The sequence below is a fragment of the Pseudophryne corroboree genome, chromosome 4 (assembly GCF_028390025.1).
Source record: "Pseudophryne corroboree isolate aPseCor3 chromosome 4, aPseCor3.hap2, whole genome shotgun sequence".
Lineage (NCBI taxonomy): Eukaryota > Metazoa > Chordata > Amphibia > Anura > Myobatrachidae > Pseudophryne > Pseudophryne corroboree.
Genome location: NC_086447.1, coordinates 657,888,672 through 657,903,184, shown reverse-complemented (window position 1 = coordinate 657,903,184; position 14,513 = coordinate 657,888,672). Strand labels below are relative to the sequence as shown.

The 14,513-nt window shown below is 49.3% G+C and overlaps 1 protein-coding gene across 3 annotated transcripts in view; it reads left to right on the top strand.

Moving 5' to 3' along the window:
• The first annotated feature begins 742 nt into the window (after positions 1-742).
• CNST (consortin, connexin sorting protein) overlaps positions 743-14,513 on the top strand; it is a 451,308-nt gene continuing 437,537 nt past the window's right edge. The window contains exon 1 of one of the 3 annotated variants that reach the window (XM_063917791.1): positions 743-964. The gene's annotated coding sequence lies outside the window, so the exon portion shown is untranslated. Of the gene's footprint in view, positions 965-1,049; positions 1,136-14,513 lie in introns of those variants that run through there. The other 2 variants (XM_063917788.1, XM_063917790.1) reach the window with 2 other exon arrangements.

Here is a 14,513-nt window from a genome sequence, read left to right as displayed (position 1 = left end):
CCCGTGTAGTTCCTAAACAGCAGGGATGGCCATTAATGGCCAAAGAATGCAGCAGCAGCCACTGTAATTGGCGCCGGGGTCCAGCGCCGCACCACAATACAGACAAGAAACTCTACATAAACTACACCTCCCCAGCTGACCATCCCTGCTGGTGAGGAACTACACAGAGTTGGAGGGATTGCTGCTGCCTCTAAAAGTGAATCTACCTACTGCCCGCGGGTAGCACCTCTGAATGGCGCCCCTACTCGGCTGGCGCCCCTGGCGAGTGCCATCCTGGCCAATAGGAAGATACACCCCTGGGGACTACTATCCCTGGAAATTTAATTTAGGGTGAGTCGGCTACTATGCGTAAACTGTGGAGAACTGTCATTTCTGGGTACATTAATTATACACAGAAAAGTGCAAACTCATACCTCCCAACATGACCCTCTCCTCCTGGACAGAATGTTCTGCTCCTGGACTTCCCTCTTAATGTATAATTGCCACCACCTGTGGTGAAACACCTTTCTTATCCACTAACCTGTTCCACACAGGTGCGGGTATTCATAAATTAAGAGAAAAGTCCAGAAGCAGAGCATTGTGTCCCTCCTGGAGAGGGTCATGTTGGGAGGTATACAAACTATCAGTATTGTATTATTTTATACAAAACTTTTTTATGAAACTGCAAAATGCTGCAGCAAGAAAACTACGCATGCGCAGTGCGGACAAAACGCTCAGTACATCCTGGCGGTAGTGTATCCGGTAACGCAGGTCAGCGGATGCTACCCAGCATGCTGTGCGCGGTGTCCCCCTCCTCCCGTGCCTGAGCTCCCTCCCCTCTCCAGGGAATGACGTGAGGCCGGGTGTGTCACGTGACGCCGCCTAGGTGGCCTCGGCTCTGTTATTATTATCTCGGTTGCTGGTTACGCAGAGAGAGCGGAGGGGAGATCCCGGACATAACGGGGGCCAGTAGGAGTAGTACTTGGTAGGTGAACGCTGAAGGAGCCGTCATCTGTGTATATATAATGTCTCAGTCATAGAAGGATGGACAGAAGAGTGATAACTGAGAACGCAGAGTGACATGGGCGGCAGGTTAAGGGTATATATGGTTCCTGAAGGGAATCATCTTCCGTCGAGCTTCACACTTGATGTCATTGTAGGTTTAGCACGGGTTTATGGCTTATTTGTATCCCATCGCAATGAGTTGAGATGTATGTATATTACTTTACTCTAGGGTATTGCTGATGAGGAATGCGGAGTAACACCGGAAAACGGGAGCAGAACGTTACCACATAGCTGTCATTTCAAATAACCTGCTTGTCATTTAGTGCATGATTTGTATTCTATCTGTACAACTCATGTCTATCCTTCATGTCATTGGAGCCTTCTATTTAAAAAACAAAACTGTGTGTGTGTGTGTGTGTGTGTGTGTGTATATGTGTATATATATATATATATATATATATTATAGTTTTGCAGTTGGATGGCTTCTGAATAATGTATTGCTGTAAATGCGTTTATGGAACTGTGAAGAATGCATAATTTATGTCAGAATTTTACAGTCTACATAGAACCAGTGACCATACCTTCTGTCATTTAGGTCCTTCTGGATTTGTAGTTTGATCCTTATGCTTTTGAAATGCATGTACTGTAAGCCGAATGCGTAGCTGTGTTTATGGGAGCATAACACAGTTTCAAGTGTGTTCACTATAGCATTTATTACCACAGCTTGCACTCTTTGTTAATTTTACTTTGGGTTTAATTGGAATACATTTATAATGCATTATTAAATATCACTTATTTATTTGCACAGCGGGGCTGGGGTTTGAAGGGGAGAACTGATCAGAAAAAACAAAGTTTCTGAGTATGGCTTTCCATTGGTTGTTCTGCTATCAGGGAGCCTCGGAGACATTGCTGTACTGAGAAGCCTGCTTGAGGGTGGATGAAATGGGTGTGGTATGTTAAGTAGATTTCTCTTACATCCTAGAGGATGCTGGGGTCCACATTAGTACCATGGGGTATAGACGGGTCCACTAGGAGCCATTGGCACTTTAAGATTTTGAGAGTGTGGGCTGGCTGCTCCCTCTATGCCCTTCCTACCAGACTCCGTTTAGAAAATGTTCCCGGAGGAGCCGGTCACAGCTAGGGGAGCTCCATAGGAGTTCTTTTAGTTTTATTATTTTTAATAGAGTTTAGCCACAGGGAGGCTGCTGGCAACAGCCTCCCTGCTTCGAGGGACTAAGGGGGGGGGAGTAGTGTCCGCCCTGTGGGGTCTGAGCCACTATCTCCGCTGACAGGACACTGAGCTCCTGAGGGGATCGAATGTTCCCGCCACAGGGGATTGCTAACCCCAGCAGCATGCCGCCACCCCCTTACAGAGCCAGAAGATCTGTGGCGAGTTAGTCACCGGCCCCCCAGGCAAACGGGGAGCCGGTGTGAAGATGGCGGCAACAGGGTATGGAGCGCAGTACTAACTGCGCTCCGGGGCTCAGCGGTACATGGTGCGGTGCTGTGAGGGGCGCCCTGAGCCAGCGCATACACCCTACACTGACCTCCAAGCCTTTCAGGGTCCCAGGATCACTGCCAGCACAATTAATCAGGCCAGTATAATCTTCAGAAGAGCGGGAAGACAGCGCCATTGAAGGGGGCGGAGCTTCTCCTCAGAGCGGACCCAGCAGAGTTCAGCGCCATTTTCCTGCCTGCAGAAGCGATGTCAGTGAGAGCTGTCCCTCCAAATCAGCTCCAGCTATCTTATATCCTGAGGCGCTGTGTGTGGGTTGGCTCCAATCTCTGTGTCTCTTTTGCCATTCTTAGGGGGGAAGCTCTGTCTGCCCCTTCCCTGTGGGTGTGTGGAGTGTTTGTAGTCTCCATTAAGCTATGTCCAGGGACTCTGTGTCATATGCTGCAGAGGATATGTCCTCTCAGGTTGATCCCATTCCATGTAATCAGGATTGCATTGTGTTAGCACAGGTCCCAACAAGGGAGCCTGAGTGGTTAGCCACTATTAAAAGTATGATTTCTCAGATTTCTACTAGAGTTGCACAAAATGAATCTGCAACTCAGGTTTTATAGAACTCTATGGCAGTTTGGTCCGGTTCTGTTACCTCAGGGCCCCCTACTGTATGCTCCCAAAAACGTGCTCTTGCCTAAATTATTCAAGATGACAATGATACCTATTCTGATGCGGCAGACGGTGATGGGTATGTGCTGCGGGTGGCGGCATCTCTTGCAAAAGGGGTGCAGTTGATGATAGAGGCCATTAGAGATGTGTTGAATATTGCTAATACAACACCTGAGCAGGTTGAGGAGGCTTACTGACAATAAGAAAGCTTCGCTGCGTCTAAGGAATTAAATGCTATATTTGAAAAAGCCTGGGAAAACCCATAGAAAAAATGCAGATCTCTAGAAAGGTTCTGGTTGCCTTCCCTTTCCCTGAGGATAGGAAAAAATTGGAAAACCCACCCACAGTTGACGCGTCTGTATCCAGACTCTCAAAAAAGGTGGTTTTACTTGTTCCCCGGATCTACTGCGTTAAAAGAACCGGCTGATCGCAAAATTGACACTACGCTCAAATTCATATGCACGGCTTCAGGGGCGATACTATGTCCTACTATTGCCTGTGCATGGATTTCCAAAGCTATAGTAAAGTGGTCAGGCACATTACTTGAGGATTTGGATTCAATGGATAAAAGTGACGTTGAATTGTTTTTAAGTGACATTCAGGAGTCTTCAGGATTTATGGTGGAATCCATGCAACACCTGGGTTCAACTGCTGCAGGGATATCTTCCATGTCTGTCTCAGCTCGTCGAGGACTTTGGCTGCGCCAGTGGTCTGCCGACGCGGAATCCAGGAGAGGTGTGGAGACCCTACCCTACACAGGCCAGCTCTCTTTGGGGAAGCGTTGAATGCGTGGATTTCCATGGCTACAGCGGGTAAGTCACCTTTTCTTCCCTCAGCTGCGCCTGCTATGAAGAAACCTTTTTCTTCAGCTGCCTCACAGTCCTATCAGGTTGCTAAAACAAGAAAGGCCAAGCTGTCCAACAACCTTCTTCTTTAGAGGAGGTCGGACAAAATCCAAGGAACCTGCTGTGGCGGGTTTCCAGGAACAGAAGCCTGCTTCAGGTACGCCAAAGTCCTCAGCATGACTGTGGACAGCGCGGCCTGGAGGTGGGGCCGGTGAGGGCGAGACTCGGGCATTTCAGCCATGTATGGGTGTCGTCCGGCCTGGATCCCTGGGTACAAGATATTGTGTCCCAGGGATACAGGCTGGAGTTTCAAGATCTCCCTCCTCACCGATTCTTCAAATCAGGCTTGCCAGCTTTGCTGGCGGACAGGGCTATCCTACAGGAAGCCATCCAAAAGTTGGTGGAGTCACAGGTCATTGTACCAGTTCCACCCCATTTGCAAAACAAAGGTTACTATTCGAACCCTTTCGTGGTACCGAAACCGGATGCTTCGATCAAGCCCATTTTGAACTTAAAATCGCTAAATCCCTTTCTGAGGGAGTTCAAATTCAAAATGGAGTCTGTGAGAGCGGTGATATCAGGTCTGGAGGAGGGGGAATTTCTGGTATTCCTGGATAATCAAGGATGCATACCTACACATTCAGATTTGGCCGCCGCATCAAGCTTTTCTCCGATTCGCACTGTTAATCATTTTCAGTTCCAGGCCCTGGCATTCTGCCTGTCCACAGCACCGAGGGTATTCACCAAGGTGATGGCGGAGATGATTGTTCTCCTCCGCAGACAGGGGGTGAATATAATTCCGTATCTGGACGATCTGCTGATAAAGGCATCGTCCAAGGAGAAGCTGTTACAGTCCATTGTTCTCACGACCCACCTACTCGGGGAACACGGTTTGGATTCTGAATCTTCCAAAATCACATTTGGAGCCGACCAGGAGGTTGTCCTTTCTGGGAATGATCCTCGACACGGAAGTGCAGAGGGCATTTCTCCCGGAGGAAAAAGCGTTGGTGATACAAACAGTGGTCCGGGACGTCCTGAAGCCAGCCCGGGTTCATCAGTGCATTCGACTTCTGGGGAAGGCTTTGCAGTATGGGAGGTTTCATGCTCGACCCTTCCAACTGGATCTCCTGGACAAGTGGTTGGGATCTCATCTGCACATGCACCAGAGAATACGTCTGTCGCCGAAGACCAGGATTTCACTCCTCTGGTGGCTACAGTTACCTCACCTTCTGGAGGGCCGCAGGTTCGGGAATCAGGACTGGATCCTTCTAACCATGGATGCAAGTCTCCGGGGCTGGGGCACAGTCACTCAAGGGGAGACCTACCAAGGAAGGTGGTCAAGTCTGGAAGCCGGCCTACCAATAAACATTCTGGAACGGAGAGCCGTCTACAACGGTCTTCTCCAAGTGGCTCATCTTCTGCGATATCGAGTCATTCAAGTACAGTCGGACAATGTAACGACAGTGGCTTACATAAACCGACAGGGCGGAACGAAGAGCAGAGCTGCAATGTCAGAGGTAACAAGAATCATCCTCTGGGCAGAAAAACACGTGTTGGCACTGTCAGCAATCTTCATTCCGGGAGTAGACACCTGGGAAGCGGACTTCCTCAGCAGACACTATCTCCATCCAGGAGAGTGGGGACTCCATCCGGAGGTGTTCATGGAGGTGACAGATCTTTGGGGTGTACCTCAAATAGACATGATGGCCTCTCGTCTCAACAAGAATGTCACGTCTTTCAGAGTTTGAGGATCCGGCAGCTGAGATTTGCCCGAGGAGGTAGCAGGCTGTGAATGAACCAGATGAGGGGGCTGGATAGAGTTCCTTCGCATGGGACACGGAGCAATGAAGAACGTAGGCGGGGTTTGAGAGTCAATGGAAAGTATTTATGTACAGGGCTGAGGTAGAGAACCGAGGCTGGGGCACAATGGTTAGAGATGTGGCTGGAGGCGAAGGACTGTGATTTGTAAGACGAGACTGTAGATCAGAGGTTCTCAAACTTGGTCCTCGTGGGCCCACACAGTGCATGTTTTGCAGGTCTCCTCACAGAATCGCAAGTGAAATAATTAGCTCCACCTGTGGACCTTTTTAAAATGTGTCAGTGAGTAATTAATACACCTGTGCACCTGCTGGGTTACCTGCAAAACATGCACTGTGTGGGCCCACGAGGACCGAGTTTGAGAACCTCTGCTGTAGATGATGAACTGTGGATGGTGGTTGAAGACGTGGCTTGAGACAAGGACTGTGGTTTGGAAAACGAGGCTGAAGATAATCTGCAGGCTGTGGTCGGTGGTACAGAGGCGTGGCTGGTGAAGGAGATCTGTGGAGTGTGGCTTGAAAGACTAGGCAGAAGACCCGGGGCCGACTGTGCCCAAAGAGTCTTACTGGACCGGGTTTCCCAGGGGCGCTTCCACAGGCAGTAGCAGGCTAGAAACGGCAGGGCTGCAGCAGCAACAGAGAACCGACCAAGCAGGATCAGGAGGAACCAAAATACAACAGGAATCCTGGGAGCACAGGCTAAAGCACCTACAACAGGGTTGTAACTTGAAGCACTGGCATCCCTGTCCTAAACCAGCCCCCTTTTATAGGGAGAGCTTCCCCTGGATTGGCTAGAAGAATCTGGAAACAGGAACTATACTTAAAACTTGGTCTCCAACATGGCGGCGCCCAGTAATGCAGACCTTTTTGCAAAGCCACAATGCTCACTGCCCCTGGTCTCCTCGCAACGGCTCAGCAAGAGCGACCCGCTGTAGCGGTGTCCCGCCGCCACGAGCAGTCCCCCTTACCGCCGCTACTGCTGCCCACGGATCCGGCGCAGCAGCCCACCTCCGCCGCTGCCCGCACATCGCCAATGAAGCCAGCCCCGTGGCCCCAGCGTACCGGTTAGACTCCGGACGCTGACAAAGAAGCTTTGGCGATATTGTTCCAGGTCGAGGGACCCGTAAGCCGTGGTGGTGGACGCCCTTGTCACTCCGTGGGTGTTCCAGTCGGTATACGTGTTTCCTCCACTTCCACTCATTCCAAGAGTTCTAACACTCATAAGGAGAACAAGAGTTCAGGCGATCCTCTTTGCTCCAGACTGGCTAAGAAGGGCTTGGTACGCGGATCTTCTGGATATACTGCTGGAAGAGCCAAGGCCTCTTCCTCTTTGGGAGGACCTGCTGCAGCAGGGGCCGTTCGGTTATCAAGACTTACCGTGGCTTTGTTTGACGTCATGGAGGTTGAACGCCAGATATTAGCTCGGAAGGGCATTCCGAACAAGGTTATTCCTACCCTGATACAGGCTAGGAAATGCGTAACGTCTAAGCATTACCATCGTATTTGGAGAAAATATGTATCTTGGTGTGAGTCCAAGAAGTTTCCTACGGTGGAGTTTCAACTGGGACGTTTTCTCCTCTTCCTGCAAACAGGTGTGGATATGGGCCTGAGGTTGGGATCCGTAAAGGTCCAGATTTCTGCCCTATCTATTTTCTTCCAGAAACAGTTGGCTTCTCTCCCGGAGGTTCAGACCTTTTTGAAAGGGGTTTTGCACATCCAGCCTCCCTTTGTGCCACCTACGGCACCATGGGATCTTGACGTGGTGCTGCAGTTTCTCCAATCGGATTGGTTCGATCCTCTGCAGGAGGTTGAGGTCAAGTTTCTCACATGGAAGGCTGTCACTTTGTTGACCTTAGCTTCTGCTAGACGTGTGTCGGAGCTGGGGGCTTTGTCTTGTAAGATCCTCTGCTTGATCTTCCATGAAGATAGAGCTGAGCTCCGGACACGTCAGCAGTTCCTTCCGCAGGTTGTGTCAGCATTTCATATCAACCAACCTATTGTGGTGCCAGTTGCTAATGACTCCTCAATTTCATCAAAGTTCTTGGATGTCCTTGGAGGGCTCTGAAATCCTATGTGAAGTGGACTGCTCGTCACAGAAAAACGGACTCTCTGTTTGTCCTGTATGATCCTAGGAAACTTTGGGTGTCCTGCTTCTAAGCAGACGATCTCTTGCTGGATTAGGTTCACTATCCAGCATGCGTATTCTACAGCAGTACAGGTTGAGTATCCCATATCCAAATATTCCGAAATACGGACTTTTTTGAGTGAGACTGAGATAGTGAAACCTTTGTTTTTTGATGGCTCAGTGTACACACACTTTGTTTAATGCACAGTTATAAAAAATATTGGCTAAAATGACCTTCAGGCTGTGTGTATAAGGTGTATATGAAACATAAATGCATTCTGTGCTTAGATTTAGGTCCCATCACCATAATATCTTGTTATGGTATGCAATTATTCCAAAATACAGAAAAATCCGATATCCAAAATTCCTCTGGTCCCAAGCATTTTGGATAAGGGATACTCAACCTGTATTGCCGTATCCTACGTCTGTTAAGGCCCACTTTACTCGTAAGGTGGCTTCTTCCTGGGCGGCTGCCCAGGGTTTCTCGGCTTTACAGCTTTGCCGAGCAGCTACTTGGTCTGGTTCAAACAAGTTTTCAAGGTTCTACAAGTTCGATACTTTGGCCGCTGAGGACCTGAAGTTTGGTCAATCCGTTCTGCAGGAGCATCCGCGCTCTCCCTCCCGTTCTGGGAGCTTTGGTACATCCCCATGGTACTAATGTGGACCCCAGCATCCTCTAGGACAGGGCTGGCCAAACCGGTCCTCGAGATCTACCAACAGTGCATGTTTTCCAGGCCTCCTGGAGATCTGTAGAATTGTCAGTTAGGAATGAATGCAGCACATCTTAATTAGTAATGACTACACCTGTGCACCAGCTAGGTAGTCTGGAAAATGTGAACTGTTGGTAGATCTCGAGGACCGGTTTGGCCAGCCCTGCTCTAGGGCGTAAGAGAAAATAGGATTTTAATTTCCTACCGGTAAATCCTTTTTCTCATAGTCCGTAGAGGATGCTGGGCTCCCGCCCAGCGCTTCGTGATCCTGCAGTGGTTACTTAGTTCAGTACTGCTTAGTGCTTGGTTAAGTACTGTTTCTGATGTTTCAAGCTGGTTAGCCTTGTGTGTGTGTGTGTGTGTGTGTGTGTGAGAGCTGGTGTGAATCTCGCCATTATCTGTGTAAAATCCTTCTCTCGAAGTTGTCCGTCGTCTCGGGCACAGTTTCTAGACTGAGTCTGGTAGGAGGGGCATAGAGGGAGGAGCCAGCCCACACTCTCAAACTCTTAAAGTGCCAGTGGCTCCTAGTGGACCCGTCTATACCTCATGGTACTAATGTGGACCCCAGCATCCTCTACGAACTACGAGAAAAGGTTTTACCGGTAGGTAATTTAAATCCTATTTAGACTTAGGTCGACATGTACTAGGTCAACATGAGTTTTTTTTTTTGTTTTGTTTTTTTGTTTTTAAACTTTTTTTTTTTTGTGTCGTTTTATCCGTACAGTGACTGGGAACCCCAATTAGTGCACAGTTTTGCCTCACTCGCTATGGTTTGGGCAAGGTGCCTACGCTCGGCACAGGTTACCGTTCCCAATTGTAGTCCGTGTGGATTGTAAAGTATGAAAAAAAAAAAATTAAAAATTAAAAACTCGTGTCGACCTAGAACATGCCTACCTAGAGTCCCTGTCGACCGAGAAAACATGTCAACCTACTTACTGTCAACCAATAGTGGTCGACCTAAACAGTGTTGACCTACTTACTGTCGACCTAACGACCGGATCCCGGATTAAATGATAGCTGTTGGTGACAGTGGAGATTTAGAAGGAACATTCATTCTTTCACTGTTTCTCAAATTTGGTACTAATGCACCCCTCATCTTCCACCCCCCCCAGCTGATGTTTGGATTGATAAATGTACAAGCAGGTAGTACCATTGCTGACCTAGCCAAGTACACAGATCTGAGCATGATTACTAAGATACTAAAAACATATAATAGGGAACAGAACTTGAACAGCTGTAAACATGGGGATCATCATTGATGCTTACTGTAGTAAGCGCATAATATTAGTTCATATTCAGGCGACGGTACTAAAATTAAACAAAGCACTTTTGTGACCTCTTATCCATTAGGAAAAGTCTGCGTGCGAATGTTGTGCTTTTTACTATAATACTGAATGGGCTCGATTCAATTCTAAACTATAGTTGAATAGTGCCGGGGATTAGCTCCCATGGCTGTTCAATAAAGCGCAATGGTAAGTCGGAGTATGCCTGTTCTCCCGGACTAAATAGGGTGTTTTGTCAGGATAACCGTCATTCTCCAACTTAAGTGCACGGCGTGACGCTATTACAGCCATGCTAAGGGCAGAAATCATTATAGCACCCGCACTTTTGTCGGATTTCTGCTCGCCCCCCACGGTCTTCGGGTTACACAGGGTGCTGTATTGAATAGCCGCAGGAGCTAATTCCGGGTGCTGTTCAACTCTCTTAGAATTGAATTGGGCCCATTGATCGCTGTTTGGTTGATTGCTTTAAAGCTCTGCTTTGTATAATTTTTTTGAGTGGTCCCCAAGCTACAGTGTGTCATGAAGATTACTTTTTGGTCTCCTATACTTTTTTTTTTTTCCTTCTTCTAAAATAAGCTTTGGATCATATCCAGTTAGGCACAGTGAAAAGTTTATAGGTCCACGCCTAGAGCTAGTCTGTTATTTTAGGATTTTCCCCTCACGCTAACCCATAGATCCCGCGTAAAATGAATGCAGGGTTTCCCCGTGTCTTAAATCCCAAGGGTGCAATTCAACACAGATACAGGTTCTAACTGAATAGGTACGAGACTAGGGAAGCCAATCCCGGGCCATTTTTTCAATCCCGGGTATCGGGATTGAAAAATGGTCAATCCCGGGATTGGCTTTAGACTGTGTCCGGCGCCCCCCACTCCCCGCCCCTCCCGCCCTGCAGACATAAAAAAACCACGTACCTGCACAGCCAGGTAGCGGGTGATGAGGAGCCGGCGGGTGAGTGTAGGGGAGCCGGGAGGAGGCAGCGGTTGAGTACAGGGTGAGCCGGGAGGAGGCGGCGGGTGAAGACCGCCGTACTTTCTGGCTCGGCGGCTGCTGAAAGCGCAGCGTGACCTCAGTCACAGGTCACGCTGCGCAGGGGGAGACAGGAGGAGGGAGCCGGGCAGCGTCTGAGCGTCCTGAGGACGCTCAACGCTGATCCCTCAGTCCCCGGGATTGGAGCTTCCAATCCCGTGATTGAATCCCGGCCGTTTTTGGGCCTAAATCCCGGGGTCCCGCCGATCCCGGGATTGGCCTCCCTATCGAGACGACAATTAGCTGCGGGGTAAATACCGCAGCTACTTGGATATGCCCCTTTGTTTTTATCTATATTATGCCTAATATTAAAAACAAATATTATTAGCCTGATAATATCTACAGTAGGCAATTTAAACATTAGCTGTTATGTACAGTGTTACATACTATGGAGTGTATTCAATTGGTGTCGGATCCTCTCCGACGGAGAGGATCCGATACTGCACTATTCAATTTGCGGGCATTTTCGACAATGCCGATCCAACTTTCTTTTTAAAGTCGTATCGGCATTGTCGAAAATGGGCCAAAAACCTATGAAACGCCTGCAAATTAGACAAAATACGTGGATCCACGGCTAATCCGCCGATCCATGTGTTTTCTGACAAGTCGGAAAAACGGCAATTGACTTGAATAGGTCGAATCCAGATTCGACCTAAAGAAGTTGGAAACTGACGTTTTTCCGACAAGTCGGGAATTCCAACAGTAGTTGAATACACCCGTATAACTGGTTTTCTCCTTCCACCATCTGTTACAATGTCAATTAATCTCCTCTCACAATGTTGGGTATAACACTACGCCAGTCTCTTAAACCGGGTACATACTAGACGACATATCGTTCCGATGCAAATCAGAACAATATATTGGTACATTGACTAGTGTGTACCCATGATATGCGCGCTTCTGCGGGTCGCTAGTGACAGCCAGTGGCGTAACTACTGCCGCCGCAGCCCTCGCGGTGGCTTGGAGGCGCAGGGCTGCGGGGGCGCAGCCACTGATTTAGCGCAGGTTGACATGTGGACGAGCCGTCCGCATGTCAATCTGCTTCTCCTCTCCCTCCTTCCCTCCGCTGCTGTGAAGGAGGGACACGAAGGGCACAGCGCGCGCCTCTCCTGTGTCCCTCCTGATTGGCTCACGAACCGGCACTTCATTTAACAGACCCGCAGGAGAGGTGCACGCTGTGCCCTCCGTGTCCCTCCATCACAAAACAGCGGGGGGGGGGTGAGTTTAACTGGCACTGGGGGAGCATATTCGGCACAGGGGGAGGGGGAGCATATTTTGCACTTCGGGGGGCATATGTGGCATTGAGGGGTCATATGTGGCACTGGGGGGGTATATGTGCACCTGGCACATGGGGGGGGGCTATATTTGGCACTGGGGGCATGTGAGTACCTGGCATTGTGGGGGAATATCTGGCACTGGGGACATATGTGGCACTGGGGGGGTATATGTGTACCTGGCACATGGGGGGGGGGGGGGGGCTATATTTGGCACTGGGGGCATGTGAGTACCTGGCACTGGGGGGGGGGGATTTCTGGCACTGGGGGCATATGTGGCACTGGGAGCACAGCCCTAAAACAGCACTACCCCCTGGCAACGAGCATGACACCCAGTGCATGAAACCCCTGGCAACGAGCATGACACTCAGTGCATGAAACCCCTGGCAACGAGCATGACAACCAGTGCATGAAACCCCTGGCAACGAGCATGACACCCAGTGCATGAAACCCCTGGCAACGAGCATGACACCCAGTGCATGAAACCCCTGGCAACGAGCAGGTAATTTAAAAGTAATTAGAAGCCTTACTGTAGGACTTAATGTGTAATGGGCATTGCGGTGTGTGGCATAATGTATCACGGACATTGCGGTGTGTGTCATAATGTGTCACAGGCATTATGGTGTGTGGCATACTATATCACGGGCATTGTGGTATAATGTCTCAGGGGCATTGCAGTGTGCATAATGTATAACGGGCGTTGCGGTATGTGTTACAGGCATTACGGTGTGTGGTATACTATATCACTAGCATTGTGGTATGTGGTATAATGTCTCGGGGTCATTGCAGTGTGTGGCATAATGTATCACGGACATTGCGGTGTGTGTCATAATGTGTCACAGGCATTGTATGTGCTATAATGTATAGAGGCATTGCAGTGTGTAGCATAATGTATAACGGGCATTGTGATTCCTGTCATAATGTGTCACAGGCATTACGGTGTGTGGCATAATGTGTCTGGGGCATTATGGTGTGTGCATATTGTGTCATGGGCGTTATTGTGTGTGGCATAATGTATACTGGGCATTACTGTAAGGAGGAAAAATGACAAATAGTGTAAGGGGCATGAATCAGGATTATTTCTCTTACGTCCTAGAGGATGCTGGGGACTCCGTAAGGACCATGGGGTATAGACGGGCTCCGCAGGAGACATGGGATCTATAAAGAACTTTAGAATGGGTGTGCACTGGCTCCTCCCTCTATGCCCCTCCTCCAGACCTCAGTTAGATCCTGTGCCCAGAGGAGACTAGGGGCACTACAGGGGAGCTCTCCTGAGTTTCTCTGAAAAAATAATTTTTTGTTAGGTTTTTTATTTTCAGGGAGCACTGCTGGCAACAGGCTCCCTGCATCGTGGTACAGAGGAGAGAGAAGCAGAATTCTTAAATTATAGGCTCTGCTTCTTAGGCTACTGGATACCATTAGCTCCAGAGGGTCGGTACGCAGGTCTCACCCTCGCCGTTCGTCCCGGAGCCGCGCCGCCGTCCTCCTCACAGAGCTGGAAGATAGAAGCCGGGTGAGTATAAGAAGAAAGAAGACTTCAAAGGCGGCTGAAAACTTCAGATCTTCTCTGAGGTAACACGCAGCGGTACCGCTGCGCGCCATTGCTCCCACACACAACACACACAGCGGACACTGAAGGGTGCAGGGGGGGGGGGGGGGGGCGGCGCCCTGGGCAGCAATTTTAAACCTCTTGGGACTGGCTAATAATAATATAGGGGGCTGCGGAGGCACTATATTGTAGAATCCCCCGCCAGTATAGAAAAATTGAGTGGGACCGAAGCCCGCCGCTGAGGGGACGGAGCTTGGTCCTCCAGTACTAACCAGCGCCATTTTCTCCACAGCACACTGCAGAGAAGCTGGCTCCCCGGACTCTCCCCTGCTGAACACGGTGACAGAGGGCTAAAAAGAGGGGGGGGGGGGCACTTTTTATTGGCGCAGTGAGTGTATATTTATATAAAAGCGCTGTTTTTGTCTGGGAATTGGTTTCCAGTGTCAGTTGGCGCTGGGTGTGTGCTGGCATACTCTCTCTCTGTCTCTCCAAAGGGCCTTATTGGGGAATTGTCTCCATATAGATATATCCCTGAGTGTGTGGGGGTATCGGTACGCGTGTGTCGGCATGTCTGAAGCGGAAGGCTCTTCTAAGGAGGAGGTGGAGCAGATGATTGTGGTGTATATGCTGAATGTTTTAAATGCAAATGTGTCTTTATTACATCAGAGGTTGGACAAAGCAGAGTCCAGGGATAGAACAGGGAGTCAATCCGTGGCTTTGGCTGTGTCTCAGGGTCCTTCAGGGTCTCAGAAACGTCCCCTGTCCCAAGTAGCAGACACTGATA